This window comes from Macaca thibetana, chromosome 1, assembly GCF_024542745.1.
Source record: "Macaca thibetana thibetana isolate TM-01 chromosome 1, ASM2454274v1, whole genome shotgun sequence".
In the NCBI taxonomy this organism is placed as follows: domain Eukaryota; kingdom Metazoa; phylum Chordata; class Mammalia; order Primates; family Cercopithecidae; genus Macaca; species Macaca thibetana.
In genome coordinates, this window is record NC_065578.1 from 214458261 (window position 1) to 214464996 (window position 6736).

The window sequence follows — 6736 nt, forward strand, 5'->3', positions numbered from 1 at the left end:
AAAATCATGAGCCACTTGATAGACACAATGAGAAAATAAAGCATCACTTCTGTGACACCCCTACAAAAATTGTATCTAATAATGAAGAAATATTAGGAAAAAATCAAATTGAGAGACATTCTACAAATAAATTGTCCTGTAATCTTCAAAAATTTCAAGGTTATAAAAGTCGAGAAAAATAGACAATCTTTTCCAAACTAAAAGGAACTAAAGAGGCATGAAATCTAAATGCTTAATTCTGGATTTCATCTTTTTGATATAAAGAACATTATTGAGACTATTGATGAAATTTGAGTGGGGTCTGAAGATTCATTGGTAGCAGTAAGCTCAAGTTAATTTCCTCACTTTGATCATTGTACTCTGATTTTGTAGAATTTCTAATCAACAGGTAATATGAATTAAACTAATCAAGAGTGATAGGGCATTATATCAGCCACTTATCAATAAACATTTCAGAGAAAAAAATTTACTTGTATTGTTATTGCAATTTTCTGTAAGTTTGAGGTTGCCCCCTCTAAAACAGTAAGAATTTTCCAAAGCAAACAAAAGATATCAAGCCACAGATTCAACGTGCTATCAACTCCATGCATGATAAGTGCATTAAGAAAATTCCTACCTAGGTACATCGCAATAAAACCTGACCTCAGAGTTTCTAGCTCTCAAGACAAATTTCTCCCATCCTGCCACTAACAGATTTCTCCAAACATCTCTGCACCTCAGAGTGCAAATACAATGAAACATTTCACTCTATCAAGGCCTTCCTCCTTTGTTGCTTCAATAGTTTTTATGAAAGGAACTTCCATTTTATTCAAAGTACCTCCAAACCTGCAATCCTAAGGTCCGGCAACTCAATCCCAAAAATCCACTGTAGATGCCCAAAGGCTGGAGTGTTTAGTCTTCAACATTTTTGCCTTTATGGCTCCCAGTCAAGATAGAGCTGCACCAAGTCCAATTCCATTCCTTACCACAGATGATTTTTTCCACTTTAAGATCAGAACTATACAACCTTCTTGCTTTGTGTCAGCATGCTGTTGCACCCATGGGCAAATTCTTAGGTAAGACGAAAACACAGCCCCAAGGGCAGGTAGTAATTTTTTCAGAAAAAGGTAAAGCAATCATTTATCTCAGTCTGCCCAGGACAGTCCCAATTTATACATGTATATTCTCCCAATCGGTAGGCTGTCTTTTCATTTTGTTGATTATTTCATTTAATTTTTTATTATTTATTTATTTTGTAGTGACAGATCTCATTATGTTGCCCAGGGTGATCCTTGATCTCCTGGCCTCAAGTGACCCTCCAATCTTGGCCTCCCAAAGTGCTGGGATTACAGATGTGAACTACCACAACCAGCCAATGCACAGAAAGTTTTCAGTTTGATGTAGTCTGATGTAGTCTCACCTATTCATCCTTGTTGTTGTTGCCTGAGCTTTTGGTGTGATATCCAAAAATATCATTGCCAAGATCAATATCAAGAAACTTTCCCCCCATGTTTCTTATAGAAATTTTATGGTTTCAGATTTTTCATCCTTTTTGAGTTTATTTTTGTGTATGATGTAAGATGAGGGTCCAGTCTCCCCAGTGGTGGATGTCCAATTTTCACACCACCATTTATTGAAGAGATTATTCTTTCTCCATTGTGTTTTCTTGACGTCCTTGTCAAAAACTAGTTGATTTTTATATGCTTGGGTTTATTTCTGGGCTCTCTATTCCGTTTCATTGCTTTATGTCTGTATTTTCATGCCAGTGCCACAGTGTTTTGATTACTATAGCTTTATTAATATAATTTGAAATCAGAATGTGTAATGCCTATAACTTTGTTTTTCACTCTAAAGATTTTTTTTGTTTGGGCCATTTCAGGTCTTTTGTGGTTTCATATGAATTTTAGAATAACTTTTTCTATTTCTGTGAAAAATGCCATTGACATTTTGACAGGGATTGTGTTGAATCTATATTGCTTTAGATAGTATGGACACTTTAACACTATTAATTCTCCCAATCCATGAACATGAAATATCTTTCCATTCACTTGTGTCTTCTTCAATTTCTTTCATCACTGTTTTATAGTTTTCATTGTGCAGATCTTTCACTTCGCTGGTTAAATTTATTCCTAGAATTTCATTCTTCTTGATATTAGAGTAAATCAAATTGTTTTCTTGATTTCTATAAGTTATTTCTTATAATACTGATACTTCTCAGGCCTCTGGGCCCAAGCCTGCACATATACATCCAGATGGCCTGAAGTAACTGAAGAATCACAAAAGAAGTGAAAATGTCCGGTTCCTGCCTTAACTGATGACACTACCTTGTGAAATTCCTTCTCCTGGCTCAGAAGCTCCCCTGCTGAGCACCTTGTGACCACCACCCCCCCCCCCCCCGACTGTCCCACCTGCCAGAGAACCCCCTTTGACTGTGATCTTCCACTACCCACTCAAATCCTATACAACAGCCCCACCCCTATCTCCCTTCACTGACTTCTTTTTCGGACTCAGCCCGCCTGCACCCGCATGAAATAAACAGCAATGTTGCTCACACAAAGCCTGTTGGTGGACTCTCTTCACACGGATGCATATGACGATACTAACACTATTATTATTTTGATTTGTCAGATGGAAAAGTGAGGCTTGAAGAGGTTAAAAATAACTTTTCCAAGGTCACAGAGCTAATCATCACAATTAAAACTCAGCTCTAGTATGTGAACAAAGATTTTTTTTATACCAAACCAAAATCATTTGTTTCTACTCCACTATTCTGTCATGGTGAGTTTTAGGTGCTAATGGGAAAAGGTGCTCTATGATGGTGTCCAATAGACAATTAAAATTCAAATCTGGAAATGAAATCTGGACTGAAGATTTTTTAAAAAATTAACCCTCATCACATGCAGTCAGTTGTAGAAATCTTTAGCATGGCTGAAATTTTTCATATTAAGAAAAGACTAGAACTTGGCCAGGTGTGGTGGCTCACACCTGTAATCCCAGCACTTTGGGAGGCTGAGGTGGGTGGATCACCTAAGGTCTGGAGTTCGAGACCAGCTCACCAACATGGTGAAACCCTATCTCTACTAAAAATACAAAAAATTATCCAGGCATGGTTGCACATGCCTGTAATACCAGCTACTTGGGAGGCTGAGGTAGGAGAATCGCTTGAACCCGGGAGGTAGAGGTTGCAGCGAGCCGAGATCATGCCATTGCACTGCAGTTTGGGCAAAAAGAGCAAAACTCTGAAGAAAGAGAGAAAGAGAGAGGGAGAGAGAAAGAAGGAGAGAATGAGAGAGAGAGAGAAGGTGAAGAGAGAGAGAGAGAAGGAGAGAGAAGCAGAGAAAAGAGAGAGACAGAAAGAAAAGAAAAGGAAAGGAGAAAAGAAAAGAAAACAATGAACAAACAAACGAACTAGAAATCGAGCAGGAAACTGGGAGGACGTATTGCTTAATGGGAGGGCCAAAGAAAGTAAGTTAGGGCAAGAGGCCAAGGTATGCCAGAGACCCAGGACAAAACACAGTGCAGAGTGATGTCACAGAGCCAAATGGGAGTGTAATCTATGGCAAGCCCTCCCAAGTATGTGTGGGTGAAATGTAATTAAATTCAGAATCTCTCAACCCCAAAATTTTCCACAAAGGAAGCAGAGAAACAAAACAGTTCATTATTGAATAAGCATTAAACCAGAATGTGATGTGCACTATAGGCAATCCACAAAGACAGAAAGAAATCTCACCTTTTTTTTGTTGTTGTTGTTTGTTTGTTTGTTTTGAGACAGAGTCTCACTCTGCCCAGGCTGGAGTGCAGTGCCGCGATCTTGGCTCACTGCAAGCTCCTCCTCCCGTGTTCATGCCATTCTCCTGCCTCAGCCTCCCGAGTAGCTGAGACTACAGGCGCCCACCACCACGTCTGGCTAATTTTTTGTATTTTTAGTAGAGATGGGGTTTCACCGTGTTAGCCAGGATGGTCTCGATCTCCTGACCTCGTGATCTGCCTGCCTCGGCCTCCCAAAGTGCTGGGATTACAGGCGTGAGCCACCACGCCTGGCCAATCTCACTCTTTTATACAGCCAAGCAGAAACAACCTATTACATACATGTTCTCAAAATAAACAATAACTAGTCCTCAAGCAAGACGAATTGACAGCACCATTTGTCACACATAGTTTATCCTTGATTAACCTGGCAATTGGGGTGACTATCTATGTTAGTTAATTTGCTTTATACAAAGGAAAATAAATGTTTCATATCTTTGTCACAGGAGGTAGTTTTGAAAGTTGGAACAAGGCACCCACTATCACCCAAGCTAGGCGTCTACACTTCCACAGAACCTGGGAGACAGGGGTGCTATTTCCTTTCTTCCTTGATGTTTAAATTCCAAAGAGACGGTTTCCATGTCTTTGAGAAAGACCTTACTCCTGGAACATAAAGCTGACAAAAAGGGCTAGCTAGTTTTCCAAAGGGTTTATATGCATTTCAAAGACAGGAGGGAGAATTTATAATGACAAGTTTTCTGAAGTAAATGCTCTAAGAAAAGGAAGGAGAGAGACGTGGAAGGAGAGAAGTTCCTTTTCTTATTTTCAACAGGAAAAAAATAAGCCACTTATTTTTCATTTGCATTTGCATTTACATATGAATAGACACCTCCATGCATTCAATCAAGATTGAAACTGAAGTTTTTTTGTTTTGTTCTGTTTTGTTTTTAAGATTAAGCAATGCAATGGGTTGAGGAGTGAGAATATGAGAGGTATCAAGGATGGAGAGCCACAGTACTTTGCAATAAGTTTAATCAGAGAGAAAAACAGAGAGATGAGATTTATGCTAGAGTATAATGTTTGTAGCACAGACCCAACCAGGTTTATTTGCTAAGGGCGTGGAGGTAGTGGAAAGGACAAGTTTCAAAGACCAGGAAGAGAGAGGCTACCAATGATGGTGAAGAGTTTTGGAGGAAGAAAGAAGACGGATAGTCAAGAGCTGGGTGGAGGGGTTCATCTTGGCCAGGAGGACCCCTTCCTCCAAGTACAGGCGATGGGAAATAAAGGATGAAAGGAAGGATGGGGATGTATAGGTTTGAAGGAAATGGTAGAGGAAGTAGAGAAAGTTTGTATTTAATGGTTTCTACAGTCTCTAGGGAACTGGAGACAAAGAGATCCATTAAGTGGAGAATCATAGTTCTTCAACAAATCTAGGGGAAGGCAGTGTGGTACCTTTCGTTTATGAGCCAAAGAGATGTGAGTGAGTCCAGATTGATATAATAGCATTGTGAGACTGAAATTAGATGATTATAATATGCTCTCTTAGTTGTCTTAGACCACCATAACAAAATACATAGGGTGAGTTAAGCAGTCTTCAAACTTACTTCACAGCTCTGGGGGCTAGAAATCCAAGATTAGGGTGCTAGTATGATCTGGTTCTGGTGAGGACTCTCTTTCTGCTTTGCAGACAGATGCCTTCCTGCTGTGTCATGGCATGGCAGAGAATGACAGCCTCTCATGTCTCTTCTTATAAGGGCACCAATCCCATTCATGAAGGCAGAGCCCTCATGACCTAATGACCTCCCAAAGGCCCTGCCTCCAAATACCATCACATTGGAGATTATGGCATCAACATATGAATTTTGGGGGTTCACATTCAGTCCATAGCATATGCCCAACACCTAGCAAGCAGCAGTCAGCCAGTAAATAGTAACTGTTAATATAACCCAAAGTCAGACAAGCACATGCTAGAGCCAAGACTAGACTCACTGTCCTCTCCTCTGTGCCAGGCTACCTTTTGCCATCTGGGTGACCCAGGCAACTTGTTTACTCTCTGGGTCTCAGTCTCTTGCAAAATTAGAGGATTAACTTTGTCGGTCTAAGTTCCTTAATCCCTTTGCGTCTTTGGCATTGGAGTAGGAATCCATCAGTCAACTGGCATCCAGAACCACTGCAAGAGGGCATGCTGGGGCTCATCAGTCCACAGAATGGAACAAGGAACCAGTAACGAGGAAACCTTGACAGAGAAGCAAACTTCGTCAGCAGTTCAGTCCAACAAACTTTGTTGATAACCTACTGTATTCTAGGTACTGTGCTGGGAAATTGCTGTACATCATCTCATTTAATCCTCTTATCCACCTAGATTAGGTTTCATAGTACCCATTTGACAGATGAGGAAATTGAGTCTCCAAAATCAAGCAACTTTCCCAAAGTCATGCAGCTAGAACAAGCGGGACCAGGATTTAAACTCAGATATATTTGACTGTAGAATTCAAGATATGTTCACCACTTCAGGCCCAGGAAAGGTTCTTATCTTGTGTCTCTCTGCAGAAAAATCAATCGGTCAAAGTCAAATTAGGGGCTATAAGTGACTCCAGAGGATGGAAAAACACCTATAATAGGCTAGTGCTCTTAATGTGTTAAATTGTAAGAAAAAAATCGAGAAAGACTTTGAAATTTAGTAGGCATCCTAACCATCTCATCCATCTGGGTTATTCCTGCCTTTCATTGTGATTGACCAGACTATTGTACAAGCCTGTGGAAACAGAAGTTACCTGTAGAAACATATTAGTAATCAAATAATTTCTGCCATACAAAGATAAATTCTGTCCCAAGGAAGTTCAATTGGCTTCCCTCCCTCAAATGGAAGAAGACAGGTTTTTTTTTTTTGTTGTTTTTTTAATGTGCTTTAATGTAAATACATTCAGCATGCTTAATAATAGACTATAATTGCGTCTGCTGTTTGGATTCTCCTTTGAACAATTTGTAACAATTTTCTGGTTCCCTCATT

At 39.8% G+C, this 6736-nt stretch overlaps 1 pseudogene across 1 annotated transcript; it reads left to right on the plus strand.

The window, feature by feature from the left end:
* The first annotated feature begins 871 nt into the window (after positions 1-871).
* On the plus strand, positions 872-2026 carry LOC126960398 (uncharacterized; annotated as a pseudogene). The gene has a single exon (XR_007727995.1). The product of XR_007727995.1 is annotated as an uncharacterized LOC126960398 (transcript).
* Positions 2027-6736: the final 4710 nt, after the last annotated feature.